General features: G+C 42.0%; 8 non-coding genes across 8 annotated transcripts; all 8 read left to right on the top strand.

The window, feature by feature from the left end:
- The first annotated feature begins 396 nt into the window (after window positions 1–396).
- trnae-uuc (transfer RNA glutamic acid (anticodon UUC)) lies at window positions 397–468 on the top strand. The gene has a single exon. It is a non-coding gene; the product is annotated as a tRNA-Glu (tRNA).
- A 1,253-nt stretch (window positions 469–1,721) lies between these two features.
- Window positions 1,722–1,793, top strand: trnae-uuc (transfer RNA glutamic acid (anticodon UUC)). Its single transcript has one exon. It is a non-coding gene; the product is annotated as a tRNA-Glu (tRNA).
- Window positions 1,794–2,381: 588 nt separating this feature from the next.
- On the top strand, window positions 2,382–2,455 carry trnae-uuc (transfer RNA glutamic acid (anticodon UUC)). Its single transcript has one exon. It is a non-coding gene; the product is annotated as a tRNA-Glu (tRNA).
- Window positions 2,456–3,746: 1,291 nt separating this feature from the next.
- Window positions 3,747–3,816, top strand: trnae-cuc (transfer RNA glutamic acid (anticodon CUC)). The gene has a single exon. It is a non-coding gene; the product is annotated as a tRNA-Glu (tRNA).
- Window positions 3,817–5,744: 1,928 nt separating this feature from the next.
- Window positions 5,745–5,816, top strand: trnae-uuc (transfer RNA glutamic acid (anticodon UUC)). Its single transcript has one exon. It is a non-coding gene; the product is annotated as a tRNA-Glu (tRNA).
- Window positions 5,817–7,078: 1,262 nt separating this feature from the next.
- trnae-uuc (transfer RNA glutamic acid (anticodon UUC)) lies at window positions 7,079–7,150 on the top strand. Its single transcript has one exon. It is a non-coding gene; the product is annotated as a tRNA-Glu (tRNA).
- Window positions 7,151–8,787: 1,637 nt separating this feature from the next.
- On the top strand, window positions 8,788–8,860 carry trnar-acg (transfer RNA arginine (anticodon ACG)). The gene has a single exon. It is a non-coding gene; the product is annotated as a tRNA-Arg (tRNA).
- A 211-nt stretch (window positions 8,861–9,071) lies between these two features.
- On the top strand, window positions 9,072–9,143 carry trnae-uuc (transfer RNA glutamic acid (anticodon UUC)). The gene has a single exon. It is a non-coding gene; the product is annotated as a tRNA-Glu (tRNA).
- The last annotated feature ends 11,182 nt before the right edge of the window (window positions 9,144–20,325 follow it).

Below are 20,325 nucleotides of genomic sequence, written 5' to 3' on the forward strand. Positions count from 1 at the left end.
AGGATCAAATTAAGATATGCATCTGAAACAGAAAACCAAGGAACCTTGTTGTTGACAGACGCTATGACTGTGTACACTGGTCTAGCTGTGACCTGACTTCAGCTTAGATGTGGGGCCAGTGTGGCAATGGATAACGTGTCTGACTACGGATCAGAAGATTCTAGGTTCGACTCCTGGCTGGCTCAATACTTTATTTAATTGATTGAAATCAAGCTGGGAATTATACTGTATACCTTTCAGTGCTTCTGGCTGTTCTCACTTCAAACACATTTTAGACGGATTTCATCTGGACATTCCCCATCATCTCTGAGAAAAATGATGGAGCTTTGAAATCCAACAGGCATAATGTCAAACATTTAAAGATTTGTCTGTGATGTGTATTTTAAGTATGTGTCTTCCCATATGGTCTAGCGGTTAGGATTCCTGGTTTTCACCCAGGTGGCCCGGGTTCAACTCCCGGTATGGGAAAGAATATCTTGTCATTAGGTACGCAGTTGTTTAACAACAGATGCTGCAGTTTCACACAACACAACAATATTCCCTCAGCAACAGGAAATGTGACATGTTATGTAGATTCAAATTATACAAGGCTTTTTAAACGTTGAATACACTTCATGGCTGCATTTCTTGCTCTGCAGTAAAATTCATGCAACAACAGGAAGATCAAATTAAGATATGCATCTGTAACAGAAATCCCAAGGAACCTTGTCGCTGACAGACACTATGACTGTGTATACTGGCCTAGGTGTGACCTGACTTCAGCTTGGCCGTGCGGCCAGTTTCACAATGGATAACGTGTCTGATAACAGGTCAGAAGATTGAATATTTGACTCCTGTTTGGTTCAAAACTAGATTTATTTGACCAAAATCAGGCTGGGAAAAATACTGTATACTTTTCATTGTGTCTGGCAGTTCTGGATTCAAACACATTTTAGACTGATTTTATATGGGACTTTTCCCCAACATCTCTGAGAAAAAAGATGGAGCTTGTAATTACAACAAGCATCATTTCAATGTTTATGGATTTGTATGTGATGTTTTCTTTAAGTAACTGTCTTCCCATATGGTCTGGCGTTTGGGATTCCTGGTTTTCGCCCGGATTGAACTCCCAGTATGGGAAAGAACATCTTGTCATTTGTGATGCACTTGTGTAAGAACAGATACCACATTTTAAATGGCAGCAGAATCACACAACACAACAATATTCCCCAAGCAACAGGAAATGTGACATGTTTTGTAGATTCATAATTTACAAGACTTTTTAAACATTGATACACTTCAAGTTTGCATTTCTTGCTCTGCAGTAAAATTCATGTAACAACAGGAGGATCAAATTAAGATATGCATCTGAAACAGAAAACCAAGGAACCTTGTTGTTGACAGACGCTATGACTGTGTACACTGGTCTAGCTGTGACCTGACTTCAGCTTAGATGTGGGGCCAGTGTGGCAATGGATAACGTGTCTGACTACGGATCAGAAGATTCTAGGTTCGACTCCTGGCTGGCTCAATACTTTATTTAATTGATTGAAATCAAGCTGGGAATTATACTGTATACCTTTCAGTGCTTCTGGCTGTTCTCACTTCAAACACATTTTAGACGGATTTCATCTGGACATTCCCCATCATCTCTGAGAAAAATGATGGAGCTTTGAAATCCAACAGGCATAATGTCAAACATTTAAAGATTTGTCTGTGATGTGTATTTTAAGTATGTGTCTTCCCATATGGTCTAGCGGTTAGGATTCCTGGTTTTCACCCAGGTGGCCCGGGTTCAACTCCAGGTATGGGAAAGAATATCTTGTCATTAGGTACGCAGTTGTTTAACAACAGATGCTGCAGTTTCACACAACACAACAATATTCCCTCAGCAACAGGAAATGTGACATGTTATGTAGATTCAAATTATACAAGGCTTTTTAAACGTTGAATACACTTCATGGCTGCATTTCTTGCTCTGCAGTAAAATTCATGCGACAACAGGAAGATCAAATTAAGATATGCATCTGTAACAGAAATCCCAAGGAACCTTGTCGCTGACAGACACTATGACTGTGTATACTGGCCTAGGTGTGACCTGACTTCAGCTTGGCCGTGCGGCCAGATGCACAATGGATAACGTGTCTGATAACAGGTCAGAAGATTGAATATTTGACTCCTGTTTGGTTCAAAACTCGATTTATTTGACCAAAATCAAGCCGGGAAAAAGACTGTATACTTTTCATTGTGTCTGGCAGTTCTCGATTCAAACACATTTTAGACTGATTTTATATGGGACTTTTCCCCAACATCTCTGAGAAAAAAGATGGAGCTTGTAATTACAACAAGCATCATTTCAATGTTTATGGATTTGTCTGTGATGTGTATTTCAGTATGTGTCTTCCCATATGGTCTAGTGGTTAGGATTCCTGGTTTTCACACCAGGTGGCCCGGGTTCAACTCCCGGTAATGGGAAAGAATATCTTGTCATTAGGTACGCAGTTGTGTAACACAGATGAAGGATTTTAACTGGCAGAATTTCACACAACACACAATAGTCCCTCAGCAAAAGGAAATGTGACTGTTATGTAGATTCAAATTATACAAGGCTTTTTAAATGTTGAATAACACTTCATGGCTGCATTTCTTGCTCTGCAGTAAAATTCATGCGACAACAGGAGAATCAAATTAGATGTGGCATCTGTAACAGAAATCCCAAGGAACCTTGTCGCTGACAGACACTATGACTGTGTATACTGGCCTAGGTGTGACCTGACTTCAGCTTGGCCGTGCGGCCAGTTGCACAATGGATAACGTGTCTGAATAACAGGTCAGAAGATTGAATATTTGACTCCTGTTTGGTTCAAGAACTAGATTTATTTGACCAAAATCAAGCTGGGAATAAATATTGTATACCTTTTCATTGGTGTCTGGCAAGTTTCTCGATTCCAAACACATTTTAGACTGATTTATATAGGACTTTCATCCCCAACGATCATCTGAGGAAAAAAGATGGAGCTTGTAAATTACAACAAGCATCATTTCAATGTTTATGATTTGTCTGTGATGTTTTTCTTAGTAACTGTCTTCCCAGATGGTCTGGGCGTATTGGGAATTCCTGATTTTCGCCCGGATTGAACTCCCAGTATAGGGAAAGAACATATTGTCATTTGTGACATGCACATGTGTAGAACAGATAACCAACATTTAAATGCGCCAGCAGAATCACACAACACAACAATTTTCCCTAAGCACAGGAAATGTGACATGTTTGTAGAATCTCATATTTACGAAGAGGTTTTAAACAATTGATACACTTCAAGTTTGCATTTCTTGCTCTGCAGTAAAATTCATGCGACAACAGGAAGATCAAATTAAGATATGCATCTGTAACAGAAATCCCAAGGGAAACCTTGTCGCTGACAGACACTATGACTGTGTATACTGGCCTAGGTGTGACCTTGACTTCAGCTTGGCCGTGCGGCCAGATGCACAATGGATAACGTGTCTGATAACAGGTCAGAAGATTGAATATTTGACTCCTGTTTGGTTCAAAACTCGATTTATTTGACCAAAATCAAGCCGGGGAAAAAGACTGTATACTTTTCATTGTGTCTGGCAGTTCTCGATTCAAACACATTTTAGACTGATTTTATATGGGACTTTCCCCAACATCTCTGAGAAAAAAAGATGGAGCTTGTAATTACAACAAGCATCATTTCAATGTTTATGGATTTGTCTGTGATGTGTATTTTCAGTATGTGTCTTCCCATATGGTCTAGTGGTAGGATTCCTGGTTCTCACCCAGGTGGCCCGGTTCAACTCCCGGTATGGGAAAGAATATCTTGTCATTAGGTACGCAGTTGTGTAACAACAGATGAATGGATTTTAACTGGCAGAATTTTCACACAACACAACAATAGTCCCTCAGCAACAGGAAATGTGACATGTTATGTAGATTCAAATTATACAAGGCTTTTAAATGTTGAATACACTTCATGGCTGCATTTCTTGCTCTGCAGTAAAATTCATGCGACAACAGGAAGATCAAATTAAGATGTGCATCTGTAACAGAAATCCCAAGGAACCTTGTCGCTGACAGACACTATGACTGTGTATACTGGCCTAGGTGTGACCTGACTTCAGCTTGGCCGTGCGGCCAGTTGCACAATGGATAACGTGTCTGATAACAGGTCAGAAGATTGAATATTTGACTCCTGTTTGGTTCAAAACTAGATTTATTTGACCAAAATCAAGCTGGGAAAAATATTGTATACTTTTCATTGTGTCTGGCAGTTCTCGATTCAAACACATTTTAGACTGATTTTATATAGGACTTTTCCCCAACATCTCTGAGAAAAAAGATGGAGCTTGTAATTACAACAAGCATCATTTCAATGTTTATGATTTTGTCTGTGATGTTTTCTTTAAGTAACTGTCTTCCCATATGGTCTGGCGTTTGGGATTCCTGATTTTCGCCCGGATTGAACTCCCAGTATGGGAAAGAACATCTTGTCATTTGTGATGCACTTGTGTAAGAACAGATACCACATTTTAAATGGCAGCAGAATCACACAACACAACAATTTTCCCTAAGCAACAGGAAATGTGACATGTTTTGTAGATTCATAATTTACAAGACTTTTTAAACATTGATACACTTCAAGTTTGCATTTCTTGCTCTGCAGTAGAATTCATGTAACAACAGGAGGATCAAATTAAGATATGCATCTGAAACAGAACACCAAGGAACCTTGTTGTTGACAGACGCTATGACTGTGTACACTGATCTAGCTGTGACCTGACTTCAGCTTAAATGTGGGGCCAGTGGCGCAATGGATAACGTGTCTGACTACGGATCAGAAGATTCTAGGTTTGACTCCTGCTGGCTCAATACTTATTTAATTGATTGAAATCAAGCTGGGAATGATACTGTATACCTTTCATTGCTTCTGGCTGTTCTCACTTCAAACACATTTTAGACTGATTTCATCTGGACATTCCCCAACATCTCTGAGAAAAAAGATGGAGCTTTGTAAATCCAACAAGCATCATGTCAATGTTTAAAGATTTGTCTGTGATGTGTATTTTAAGTATGTGTCTTCCCATATGGTCTAGGGTTAGGATTCCTGGTTTTCGCCCGGGTTGAACTCCCGGTATGGGAAAGAATATCTTGTCATTAGGTACGCAGTTGTGTAACAACAGATGCCACATTTTAACTGGCAGCAGTTTCACACAACACAACAATATTCCCTCAGCAACAGGAAATGTGACATGTTATGTAGATTCAAATTTACAAGGCTTTTTAAACGTTGAATACACTTCATGTTTGCATTTCTTGCTCTGCAGTAAAATTCATGCGACAACAGGAGGATCAAATTAAGATATGCATCTGTAACAGAAATCCCAAGGAACCTTGTCGCTGACAGACACTATGACTGTGTATACTGGCCTAGGTGTGACCTGACTTCAGCTTGGCCGTGCGGCCAGTGGCACAATGGATAACGTGTCTGACTACAGGTCAGAAGATTGAATATTTGACTCCTGTTTGGTTCAAAACTAGATTTATTTGACCAAAATCAAGCTGGGAAAAATACTGTATACTTTCATTGTGTCTGGCAGTTCTCGATTCAAACACATTTTAGACTGATTTTATATGGGACTTTCCCCAACATCTCTGAGAAAAAAGATGGAGCTTGTAATTACAACAAGCATCATTCAATGTTTATGGATTTGTCTGTGATGTGTATTTTAAGTATGTGTCTTCCCATATGGTCTAGCGGTTAGGATTCCTGGTTTTCACCCAGGTGGCCCGGGTTCAACTCCCGGTATGGGAAAGAATATCTTGTCATTAGGTACGCAGTTGTGTAACAACAGATGCTGCATTTTAACTGGCAGCAGTTTCACACAACACAACAATATTCCCTCAGCAACAGGAAATGTGACATGTTATGTAGATTCAAATTATACAAGGCTTTTTAAACGTTGAATACACTTCATGGCTGCATTTCTTGCTCTGCAGTAAAATTCATGCGACAACAGGAAGATCAAATTAAGATATGCATCTGTAACAGAAATCCCAAGGAACCTTGTCGCTGACAGACACTATGACTGTGTATACTGGCCTAGGTGTGACCTGACTTCAGCTTGGCCGTGCGGCCAGTTGCACAATGGATAACGTGTCTGATAACAGGTCAGAAGATTGAATATTTGACTCCTGTTTGGTTCAAAACTAGATTTATTTGACCAAAATCAAGCTGGGAAAAATACTGTATACTTTTCATTGTGTCTGGCAGTTCTCGATTCAAACACATTTTAGACTGATTTTATATGGGACTTTTCCCCAACATCTCTGAGAAAAAAGATGGAGCTTGTAATTACAACAAGCATCATTTCAATGTTTATGGATTTGTCTGTGATGTTTTTTTAAGTAACTGTCTTCCCATATGGTCTGGCGTTTAGGATTCCTGGTTTTCGCCCGGGTTGAACTCCCAGTATGGGAAAGAACATCTTGTCATTTGTGATGCACTTGTGTAAGAACAGATACCACATTTTAAATGGCAGCAGAATCACACAACACAACAATATTCCCCAGCAACAGGAAATGTGACATGTTTTGTAGATTCATAATTTACAAGACTTTTTAAACATTGATACACTTCAAGTTTGCATTTCTTGCTCTGCAGTAAAATTCATGGAACAACAGGAGGATCAAATTAAGATATGCATCTGAAACAGAAAACCAAGGAACCTTGTTGTTGACAGACGCTATGACTGTGTACACTGGTCTAGCTGTGACCTGACTTCAGCTTAGATGTGGGCCAGTGGCGCAATGGATAACGTGTCTGACTAGGATCAGAAGATTCTAGGTTTGACTCCTGGCTGGCTCAATACTTTATTTAATTGATTGAAATCAAGCTGGGAATGATACTGTATACCTTTCAGTGTTCTGGCTGTTCTCACTTCAAACACATTTTAGACTGATTTCATCTGGACATTCCCCATCATCTCTGAGAAAAAGATGGAGCTTTGTAAATACAACAGGCATAATGTCAACATTTAAAGATTTGTCTGTGATGTGTATTTTAAGTATGTGTCTTCCCATATGGTCTAGCGGTTAGGATTCCTGGTATTCACCCAGGTGGCCCGGGTTCAACTCCCGGTATGGGAAAGAATATCTTGTCATCAGGTACGCAGTTGTGTAACAACAGATGCTGCATTTGAACTGGCAGCAGTTTCACACAACACAACAATATTCCCTCAGGAAATGTGACATGTTATGTAGATTCAAATTATACAAGGCTTTTTAAACGTTGAATACACTTCATGGCTGCATTTCTTGCTCTGCAGTAAAATTCATGCGACAACAGGAAGATCAAATTAAGATATGCATCTGTAACAGAAATCCCAAGGAACCTTGTCGCTGACAGACACTATGACTGTGTATACTGGCCTAGGTGTGACCTGACTTCAGCTTGGCCGTGCGGCCAGTTGCACAATGGATAACGTGTCTGATAACAGGTCAGAAGATTGAATATTTGACTCCTGTTTGGTTCAAAACTAGATTTATTTGACCAAAATCAAGCTGGGAAAAATACTGTATACTTTTCATTGTGTCTGGCAGTTCTCGATTCAAACACATTTTAGACTGATTTTATATGGGACTTTTCCCCAACATCTCTGAGAAAAAAGATGGAGCTTGTAATTACAACAAGCATCATTTCAATGTTTATGGATTTGTCTGTGATGTGTATTTTAAGTATGTGTCTTCCCATATGGTCTAGCGGTTAGGATTCCTGGTTTTCACCCAGGTGGCTGTTGTTCAACTCCCGGTATGGGAAAGAATATCTTGTCATTAGGTACGCAGTTGTGTAACAACAGATGCTGCAGTTTCACACAACACAACAATATTCCCTCAGCAACAGGAAATGTGACATGTTATGTAGATTCAAATTATACAAGGCTTTTTAAACGTTGAATACACTTCATGGCTGCATTTCTTGCTCTGCAGTAAAATTCATGCGACAACAGGAAGATCAAATTAAGATATGCATCTGTAACAGAAATCCCAAGGAACCTTGTCGCTGACAGACACTATGACTGTGTATACTGGCCTAGGTGTGACCTGACTTCAGCTTGGCCGTGCGGCCAGTTGCACAATGGATAACGTGTCTGATAACAGGTCAGAAGATTGAATATTTGACTCCTGTTTGGTTCAAAACTAGATTTATTTGACCAAAATCAAGCTGGGAAAAATACTGTATACTTTTCATTGTGTCTGGCAGTTCTCGATTCAAACATTTTAGACTGATTTTATATGGGACTTTTCCCAAACATCTCTGAGAAAAAAGATGGAGCTTGTAATTACAACAAGCATCATTTCAATGTTTATGGATTTGTCTGTGATGTTTTTTTTAAGTAACTGTCTTCCCATATGGTCTGGCGTTTAGGATTCCTGGTTTTCGCCCGGGTTGAACTCCCAGTATGGGAAAGAACATCTTGTCATTTGTGATGCACTTGTGTAAGAACAGATACCACATTTTAAATGGCAGCAGAATCACACAACACAACAATATTCCCCAAGCAACAGGAAATGTGACATGTTTTGTAGATTCATAATTTACAAGACTTTTTAAACATTGATACACTTCAAGTTTGCATTTCTTGCTCTGCAGTAAAATTCATGTAACAACAGGAGGATCAAATTAAGATATGCATCTGAAACAGAAAACCAAGGAACCTTGTTGTTGACAGACGCTATGACTGTGTACACTGGTCTAGCTGTGACCTGACTTCAGCTTAGATGTGGGGCCAGTGGCGCAATGGATAACGTGTCTGACTACGGATCAGAAGATTCTAGGTTCGACTCCTGGCTGGCTCAATACTTTATTTAATTGATTGAAATCAAGCTGGGAATGATACTGTATACCTTTCAGTGCTTCTGGCTGTTCTCACTTCAAACACATTTTAGACGGATTTCATCTGGACATTCCCCATCATCTCTGAGAAAAAATGATGGAGCTTTGAAATCCAACAGGCATAATGTCAACATTTAAAGATTTGTCTGTGATGTGTATTTTAAGTATGTGTCTTCCCATATGGTCTAGCGGTTAGGATTCCTGGTTTTCACCCAGGTGGCCCGGGTTCAACTCCCGGTATGGGAAAGAATATCTTGTCATTAGGTACGCAGTTGTGTAACAACAGATGCTGCATTTTAACTGGCAGCAGTTTCACACAACACAACAATATTCCCTCAGCAACAGGAATGTGACATGTTATGTAGATTCAAATTATACAAGGCTTTTAAACGTTGAATACACTTCATGGCTGCATTTCTTGCTCTGCAGTAAAATTCATGCGACAACAGGAAGATCAAATTAAGATATGCATCTGTAACAGAAATCCAAGGAACCTTGTCGCTGACAGACACTATGACTGTGTATACTGGCCTAGGTGTGACCTGACTTCAGCTTGGCCGTGCGGCCAGTTGCAAATGGATAACGTGTCTGATAACAGGTCAGAAGATTGAATATTTGACTCCTGTTGGTTCAAAACTAGATTTATTTGACCAAAATCAAGCTGGGAAAAATACTGTATACTTTTCATTGTGTCTGGCAGTTCTCGATTCAAACACATTTTAGACTGATTTTATATGGACTTTTCCCAAACATCTCTGAGAAAAAAGATGGAGCTTGTAATACAACAAGCATCATTTCAATGTTTATGGATTTGTCTGTGATGTGTATTTTCAGTATGTGTCTTCCATGTGTCTAGTGGTTAGGATTCCTGGTTTTCACCAGGTGGCCCAGGTTCAACTCCCGGTATGGGAAAGAATATCTGTCATTAGGTATGCAGTTGTGTAACAACAGATGCTGCATTTTAAATGGCAGCAGTTTCACACAACACAACAATATTCCCAGCAACAGGAAATGTGACATGTTATGTAGATTCAAATATACAAGGCTTTTTTAAATGTTGAATACACTTCATGGCTACATTCTTGCTCTGCAGTAAAATTCATGCGACAACAGGAAGATAAAATTAAGATATGCATCTGTAACAGAAATCCCAAGGAACCTTGTCGCTGACAGACACTATGACTGTGTATACTGGCCTAGGTGTGACCTGACTTCAGCTTGGCCGTGCGGCCAGTTTGCACAATGGATAACGTGTCTGATAACGGTCAGAAGATTGAATATTGACTCCTGTTTGGTTCAAAACTAGATTTATTTGACCAAAATCAAGCTGGGAAAAATACTGTATACTTTTCATTGTGTTGGCAGTTCTCGATTCAAACACATTTTAGACTGATGATTATATATGGGACTTTTCCATATAAAAAAGATGGAGCTTGTATTACAACAAGCATCATTTCAATGTTTATGGTTTTGTCTGTGATGTTTTCTTTAAGTAACTGTCTTCCCATATGGTCTGGCGTTTGGATTCTGGTTTTCGCCCCGATTGAACTCCCAGTATGGAAAGAACATTGGTCATTTGTGATGCACTGTGTAAGAACAGATACCACATTTTAAATGGCAGCAGAATCACAACAGGAGATCAAATTAAGATATACATCTGAAACAGAAAACCAAGGAACCTTGTTGTTGACAGACGCTATGACTTGTACACTGATCTAGCTGTGACCTGACTTCAGCTTAGATGTGGGGCCAGTGGCGCAACGGATAACGTGTCTGACTACGGATCAGAAGATTCTAGGTTTGACTCCTGGCTTGCTCAATACTATTTAATTGATTGAATCAAGCTGGGAATGGTACTGTATACCTTTCAGTGCTTCTGGCTGTTCTCACTTCAAACACATTTTAGACGGATTTCATCTGGACATTCCCCATCATCTCTGAGAAAAAAGATGGAGCTTTGAAATCCAACAGGCATAATGTCAACATTAAAGATTTGTCTGTGATGTGTATTTTAAGTATGTGTCTTCCATATGGTCTAGCGGTTAGGATTCCTGGTTTCACCCAGGGACTGCACCTGCCTGTCCAACATCACTACTGTGGACGGCTTCTGACTTAGAATAACGTGGACAACTACGTAATTACTGTACGGTGTCTGGTTCAGATACTGGTAAACTTCTCCTTCCTGACCCTATATCAAAACATCTCCAGATCTCACAAGTTAAATCTAGAATTGGCTTCCTATTTCGCAACAAAGCATCCTTCACTCATGCTGCCAAACATACCCTTGTAAAACTGACCATCCTACCAATCTCGACTTTGGCGATGTCCATTTCACAAAATAGCCTCCCAATACCCTACTCAACAAATTGGATGCAGTCTATCACAGTGCAATCCGTTTTTATCACCAAAGCCCCATATACTACCCACCATTGCGACCTGTACCTCTCGTTGCTGGCCCTCGCTTAATACTCGTCGCCAACACCCACTGGCTCCATGTCATCTACAAGACCCTGCTAGGTAAGTCCCCCCTTATCTCAGCTCGCTGGCTCACCATAGCATATCTCGCCACCTGTATGGCACACGCTCCAGCTCACCAGGCTATATCTCTCTAGTCACCCCCAAAACCAATTCTTTCTTGGCCCGCACTCTCCTTCCAGTTCTCTGCTGCCATGACTGGGAACGAACTACAAAATCTCTGAAACTGGAACCTTATCTCCCTCACTAGCTTTAAGGCACCAACTGTCAGAGCAGCTCACAGATTCTTGCACCTGTACATACCCCACATATAATTTAGCCCAAACAACTACCTATCTTTCCCAACTGTATTTATTTTTATTTATTTTTATTTGCTCCTTTGCACCCCCTTATTTTTTATTTCTACTTTGCACATTCTCCATTCAAACTACCATCCAGTATTTTACTTGCTATATGTGTATTTACTTTGCCATCATGGCCTTTTGTTGCCTTTACCTCCCTTCTCACCTCATTGCTACATTGTATAGAGACTTGTTTTAGTACTGCATTATTGACTGTATGTTTGGTTTTACTCCATTGTAACTCTGTGTCGTTTTTATCTGTCGAACTGCTTTGCTTTATCCCTTGGCCAGGTCGCAATTGTAAAATGAGACGTGTTCTCACTTGCCTACCGTGGTTAAAAATAAAGGTGATAAATAAATAAATAAATAATAAACTGTTCAGAGACATATTCCTGTAAAGCTTATGTCAAATGATGTGTTTGAAGTGTTAGGGTTACAAGTTCACCTGCCTGATCTAAACCGCTTCTTTTTGGGGTTGCTGTAGAGGCACCAAGGGTAATGTAGAGGATGTCACGTTGTCTGCTTAGCATGGACCACTTCCTCCCGATCGGCCTGGTGCAAATTTGTAACCTTGCCTTGCAAGCACACTTGACCGTCCTACTGAAGCGTCTCACCAGTCGGCGCCACGCCGACAGGCTGAAGAGTACGTTCACATCTCCATTTCAACGATAATAGTTCGTACTTGGATAATATGCATGCAATGCTTGATAATGTGGTGTGATGTTAATAACAGAGAGTGGTCTATTTTCTGGGTGACCTGAATATTGACGGTTAGGTTAGCTAGCAACTGTCCTCTCAAGAGGAAGCTTTACCTGTGACTAATGCCTGTGTTATGACCCAGATTATCACTGAGCCAACTAGAGTGCAGACCAATAGTGTTGGATCTGTGGCATCCACTTGTATTGATCATATCTGCGACACCCAATTGTATTGATCAAATAAACTACAGTGGGGCAAAAAAGTATTTAGTCAGCCACCAATTGTGAAAGTTCTCCCACTTAAAAAGATGAGAGAGGCCTGTAGTTTTCATCATAGGTTCACTTCAACTATGACAGACAAAATGAGGGGAAAAAATCCAGAAAATCAATTATTATAGGATTTTTTTATGAATTTATTTGCAAATTATGGTGGAAAATAAGTATTTGGTCAATACCAAAAGTTTATCTCAATACTTTGTTATATACCCTTTGTTGGCAATGACAGAGGTCAAAATTTTCTGTAAGTCTTCACGAGGTTTTCACACACTGTTGCTGATATTTTGGCCCATTCCTTCATGCAGATCTCCTCTAGCAGTGCAGTGATGTTTTGGGGCTGTTGCTGGGCAACACACAGACTTTCAACTCCCTCCAAAGATTTTCTATAGGGTTGAGATCTGGGAGACTGGCTAGCCACTCCAGGACCTTGAATGCTTCTTACGAAGCCACTCCTTCGTTGCCCGGGCGGTGTGTTTGGGATCATTGTCATGCTGAAAGACCCAGCCACGTCTCATCTTCAATGCCCTTGCTGATGGAAGGAGGTTTTCACTCAAAATCTCACAATACATGGCCCCATTCGTTTTTTCCTTTACACGGATCAGTCGTCCTGGTCCCTTACAGAAAAAACAGCCCCAAAGCATGATGTTTCCACCCCCATGCTTCACAGTAGTAGATATAGTGTTCTTTGGATGCAACTCAGCATTCTTTGTCCTCCAAACACGACGAGTTGAGTTTTTCAAAAAAGTTGTATTTTGGTTTCATCTGACCATATGACATTCTCCCAATCTTCTTCTGGATCATCCAAATGCTCTCTAGCAAACTTCAGACGGGCCTGGACATGTACTGGCTTAAGCAGGGGACACGTCTGGCACTGCAGGAGGATTTGAGTCCCTCCCTGGCGGGTAGTGTGTTACTGATGGTAGGCTTTGTTACTTTGGTCCCAGCTCTCTGCAGGTCATTCACTAGGTCCCCCGTGTGGTTCTGGGATTTTTGCTCACCGTTCTTGTGATAATTTTGACTCCACGGGGTGAGATCTTGCATGGAGCCCCAGATTGAGGGAGATTATTAGTGGTCTTGTATGTCTTCCATTTCCTAATAATTGCTTACCTATTGCAGATTCAGTGTTCCCAGCCTGGGGCAGGTCTCTACCATTTTGTTTCTGGTGTCCTTTGACACCTCTTTGGTCTTGGCCATAGTGGAGTTTGGAGTGTGACTGTTTGAGGTTGTGGACAGGTGTCTTTATACTGATAACAAGTTCAAACAGGGTGCCATTAATACAGGGAACGAGTGGAGGACAAAGGAGCCTCTTAAAGAGAGAAGTTACAGGTCTGTGAGAGTCAGAAATCTTGCTTATTTGTAGGTGACCCAAATACTTATTTTCCACCATAATTTGCAAATAAATTCATTACAAATCCTACAATGTGATTTTCTGTTTTTTTTCTCATTTTTTTCCTGTCATAGTTGAAGTGTACCTATGATGAAAATTACAGGCCTCTCTCATCTTTTTAAGTGGGAGAACTTGAACAATTGGTGGGGACTAAATATTTTTGCCCCACTGTATATCATATATCGCATACTAACACACACACCACACTATCACACACACAGAGACACACTGACACAAACACACACTAACACACTAACACACACAGACACACACAATCAGACTCTAGCACACATAGACAACAAACACACAGACACACTCTATCACAATTTAACATACACATGCACACACTATCAGACTCTAACACACACAGACACACTATATCACAGTCTATCACACACTAATACACTATATCACACTCTAACACACATAGACACACTAACACACACGACACACACTCCACTCTAACACACACAGACACACACAGACACACACTAACACATTCTAACACACATAGACACACTAACACACACAGACACACTCTAACACATACAGACACACACAGACACACACTAACACACACAGACCACACACTCTAAAACACACTAACACACTCTAACACACACAGACACACACAGACACACTCTAACACACACAGACACACACAGACACACTATAACACACACAGACACACAGACACACACAGACACACGCTAACACACACAGACACACTATAACACACACACTATAACACACACAGACACACACAGACACACACAGACACACACTAACACACACAGACACACTCTTACACACACAGACACACTCTAACACACTATATAACACACACAGAGACACACTCTAACACACCAGACACACACTCTAACACACTATAACACACACAGGCACACTCTAACACACTATAACACACACACAGACACACTATAACACACACAGACACACTCAACACACTATAACACACACAGAACACACTATAACACACACAGACACACTCTAACACACACAGACACACTAACACCACAGACACACTCCTACTCTAACACACACAGACACACACAGACACACACATACACACTCTAACACACACAGACACACACAGACACACTATAACACACACAGACACACTCTAACACACACAGACACACACAGACACACTATAACACACACAGACACACTCTAAAACACACTATAACACACACAGACACACTCTAACACACTATAACACACACAGACACACTCAAAACACACTATAACACACACAGACACACTCAAAACACACCACAGACACACTCTAACACACTATAACACACACAGACACACTCAAAAACACACAGACACACTCTAACACACTATAACACACACACAGACACACTATAACACACACAGACACACTCAAAACACACACAGACACACTCTAACACACTATAACACACACAGACACACTCAAAACACACACAGACACACTCTAACACACTATAACACACACAGACACACTCAAAACACACACAGACACACTCTAACACACTATAACACACACAGACACACTCTAACACACTATAACACACACAGACACACTCTAACACACTATAACACACACAGACACACTATAACACACACAGACAAACTATAACACACACAGACACACTATAACACACACAGACACACTATAACACACACAATCTACACACAAACTATTATGTAGTTGTATTGTTTGTATATCATTGTATTTTACATTTGTGTCGCTGTCCATGTCAATCAGTGTATCAGTGTTACTCAGTGTTACCCCCCCCCCCCCCCCCCCCCAGGAAGAGTAGCTGCTTGTTAAGGATCTGAAGAGCCAAAAACAGACTCATGTGATCCTGGTGATTTCTGGCTGATTTCTGCTACACCTAGAGATAATGTTAAGTCTGTACCCCTGACGTGGTGATAGAGAACTGACTGGAAGCCATGCCCGACACATTTCAAGGAATGCATTCGACCAAACTCTAAATGCTAGCTGGAGCTTGAAAGAGGAGGACAGTCATTGGGTTACAATTAACAGAACATTTTAGTCATACGCTTTGATGCAGAGCAACTTTACAGTCAGGGTTAGAGTGAAAATGATTCAGTGTGTATAGACGATATTGTATGGGAGCAGCCTGATGTCTGTTCAGTTTCAGGGGGTGATGACCTAAGTGCCCTCTCTACTCAGATTACATTCATTCACAGTAAACGTTGTAAAAGCTTAGTGCTTTCTGACAAGGAGCTGAGAATAAGGCTAGAGTTCCAATCACCAAGCCAGCCCAGATTGTAGGTTACAGATATATAACAATAAGTTAGGTGCTTATATTTGTCCTGTTGTACAAGTGTTTATTATATGCATGTGTGAAATGGAAATATGCCTTGCTCAAGGGCACATCGTCAGGTTTTTCCACCTTTTTCTGCTGGGGGATTCAAACTAGCAACCTTTGGGTTAACTTGCCCAACGCTCTAACCTCTAGGCAATGTTCTCTAACCTCTAGGCTACCTGCTCTAACCTCTAGGAAACGTTATCTAACCTCTAGGATACCTGCGCCAACTGCTAGGCTACCTGTTCTGACCTCTAGGCTACCTGCTCTGACCTCTAGGCTACCTGCTCTAACCTCTAGGCTACCTGCTCTGACCGCAAGACTACCTGCTTTAACCTCTAGGCTACCTGCTCTGACCTCTAGGCTACCTGCTCTAACCTCCAGACTACCTGCTCTAACCTCTAGGCTACAGCTCTAAACGCTAGGCTACATTCTCTAACCACTAGGCTACCCATTCTAACCACTAGGCTACCTGCTCTGACCGCTAGGCTACCTATTCTGACCTCTAGATTACCTGCTCTATCTTCTAGGCTACCTACTCTAACTGCTAGGCTACTGCATTAACCGCTAGGCTACCTGCTCTAACCTCCATCCAACCTGCTCTGACCTCTAGGCTACAGCTCTAACCGCTAGGTTACATTCTCTAACCACAAGGCTACCCGCTCTAACGCCCGAGGCTACCTGCTCTGACCACTAGGCTACCTGCTCGGATCACTAGGCTACCTGCTCGGACCACTAGGCTATCTGCTCTGACCTCTAGGCTACCTGCTCTGACCACTAGGCTACCTGCTCTAACCTCTAGGCTACCTGCTCTGACCACTAGGTTACCTGCTCTGACCTCTAGGCTACCTGCTCTGACCGCTAGGCTACCTGCTCTGACCACTAGGCTACCTGCTCTGACCTCTAGGCTACCTGCTCTGACCACTAGGCTTCCTGCTCTGACCGCTAGCTGCTGCTCTGACCACTAGGCTACCTGCTCCGACCGCTAGGCTACCTGCTGACTTGAAAACAGAGATGAGTCCCAGGGTCGTGTTCAGCACCAAAAAAATAAATTGAAGTGAATCGTCTTTCCTTTCCTCTGGTCATTATCCAGTTTATTGTTACTGCCCCTCACTCAACTGAACACATTTCACAAGATAAAGTGGCTCAAAATCTACCACTCCATTTACCAAGTCTTCGTATATTAACCCCATAGTGGGCTAAAAGAGACCCAACCCAAATAAACAAACTGACAAATAAAAACTTGCGGTGTTACGTCTCCACCCTCTCTCTCTCTCTCTCTCCTCTCTCTCTCTCCTCTCCTCTTTCTTTCTCCTCTCTATCTCTCTCTCTCTCTTCTCTCTCTCTCTCTTCTCCTCCTTCTCTCTCTCTCTCTCTCTCTCTCCTCTCTCTCTTTCTCTCTCTCTCCTCTCTTCTCTCTCTCTCCTCTCTCTCTCTCTCTCCTCTCTCTCTCTCTCTCTCTCTCTCCTCTCTCTCTCTCTCTCTCTCTCTCTCTTCTCTCTCTCTCCTCTCTCTCCTCTCTCTCTCTTCTCTCTCTCTCTCTCTCTCACTCTCTCTCTCTCTCTCTCTCTCTCTCTCTCTCTCTCTCTCTCCTCTCTCTCTCTCTCTCTCTCTCTCTCTCTCTCTCTCTCATCTCTCTCTCTCTCTCACTCTCCTCTCTCTCTCTCTCTCACTCTCTCGCTCTCTCTCTCTCTCTCTCTCTCTCTCTCTTCTCTCTCTCTCTCTCTCTCTCTCTCTCTCTCTCTCTCTCTCTCTCTCTCTCTCTCTTCTCTCTCTCTCTCTCTCTCTCTCACTCTCTCTAATCTGATGAAATGCCCCGGTGTACTACAGTACGAATGGAGAGCTGTCAGTGCGATTCTTACTGACTCTACGTCAGTATGAGAGTCGATCAGGTACGCCGTGCACCAGAGGCCGTGGTGGAGAATGGAGGATGGGATGCAGAAACTGTGACAGTGGTCGAGCTACACATGAACATACTTCCATCGTTGACATGCCAATCCCAAAGCTTTACAGGGGCGAGGGGGGGGGCAGCCTAACAGGGAGTGTTTCCCAATGACACCAATTCCCTTTGTGGTACACTATTGTTGACCAGGGCCCATAGGTACTTAAATGGCTCAATAGGGCCCTGGGTCAACAATAGTGCACTATATAGGGAATAGGGTACCATCTGGGATGCATACTAGATCCTCACGTGGGCTTTTAGCTGCCCCTCTGATCTGTGTCCTATCAAAACGTCTGGATTGGATTTTTCCTCTGAACTCAATATCCCCTACTTGAAATATTGACTTTAATATCTCATTTGAAAAATTCATGAAACATTTGATGTTAAATCCATACTCAATTTAGCAAAATGCCACAGGAATATGCAGAGAGAGGGGGGGGGGGGGGGGGTTTGAAGGCATTATTATCTGTTGTTTTCTACCAGAGAAATGCCAATTTATGGTGTAACACCAATCTCTCCTGTGTTTTCTCTTTTAGTCCACGAGAAACGAGAGAGGAGGGGAGGAGGGGGGGGAGAGAAGAACAGAATGTAAAAGCCATTAGAGGAGAAATGAAAAGAGCTCTATTGATTGCTATTGCTATGCTCTTTGCCTCGTTTCCTAAATGCACCGTAATAAGGGCTTAGCTACTGCCACTAACAATACCCACTAATGAATGGAACTTTAGAGGAATTGGTGTGGGGGCGTGATGATGATTCACAGATGTTGCCAGCCATGCCGTCAGTGGGGATGCCATGTATTTTTGTTGTTTGTTGTCTGTGCCGATTAGGGTTTCCATTTTACCAAAAGCACCTCATCTCCTAATAGCATTATAATGCAATCAGAACAATATATGATGATTTCGATTTGGAGAGAAGAAAAAAAAAAAAAAAGTGGTGCTTGTCATCAGCGTTAGGGTGGGTGGGCAACCGCGCGGTGAGATTTTAACAGAGTATCATATTACAATTTGATTTTTATTCTGGCTAATTAGGATCAAAAGAAAAAGGCTTTTACTAAATGGGTCGAGGGTATGCAGGTAGAAAAGAAAGCAGGCTTTTAAGCAAATGGATTTTTTTTCAGAGCGGGAGAGAGAGAGAGGAAAAAGGGGGAAGAAAGAGGGAGAGAGGGAGGGAGGAAAGAGGGAGAGGGAGGGAGGGGGGGAGAGAGAGAGAGAGAGAGAGAGATGAGAGAGAGAGAGGGAGGGAGAGAGAGAGAGAAGAGGGCAGGGGAGGAGGGAAAGAGGGAAAGAGGGAGAGAGAAATTAAAAGAGAAGCAAATGTTGTGAAATCCACTGCGTGATAATAGAAGCACATTTGCCTTTAGTAATTTGTAAGCACTTTACCCCAGCCTATCGAGCCAGGGAGGGAGGGAGAAAGACTAAACTGCATTAACATGGAAGAGGACTCAAGCACCATCTATCCCACTGGCCTATTATGGTGTTGTCCTACGCTATAATCACTCAGATTATCTACAGAGAGAAGAGAGAGAGAAGGGACGGGGGGGATAAAGAGAGAAAGGGGGATAAAGAGAGGGATAAAAAGAGAGAGATAGAGAAGAGAGTTATCAGAGAGAGAAGAGGAGACAGAGGAGAGAGAGGGAGACGACAGAGAGAGAGAGGGAGACAGAGAGAGAGAGGAGGGAGACAGAGGAGGGAGCAGAGAGAGGGAGACAGAGGGCGAGGGAGAGAGGGAGAGAGAGAGAGAGAGAGAGAGGGAGACAGAGAGAGGGAGGAGGGAGACAGAGGAGAGGGAGACAGAGGGAGACAGACGGAGGGAGAGGGAGACAGAGATAGAGAGAGGGAGAAGAGAGAGAGAGAGGGAGACAGATAGAGAGAGGAGACAGAGAGAGGGAGACAGAGGGAGGGAGAGGGAACAGAGAGAGAGAGAGGGAGACAGAGAGAGGGAGAGAGGAGACAGAGAGACAGAGA

This window comes from Oncorhynchus kisutch, unplaced genomic scaffold, assembly GCF_002021735.2.
Source record: "Oncorhynchus kisutch isolate 150728-3 unplaced genomic scaffold, Okis_V2 scaffold914, whole genome shotgun sequence".
NCBI classification, from domain to species: Eukaryota; Metazoa; Chordata; class Actinopteri; order Salmoniformes; family Salmonidae; genus Oncorhynchus; species Oncorhynchus kisutch.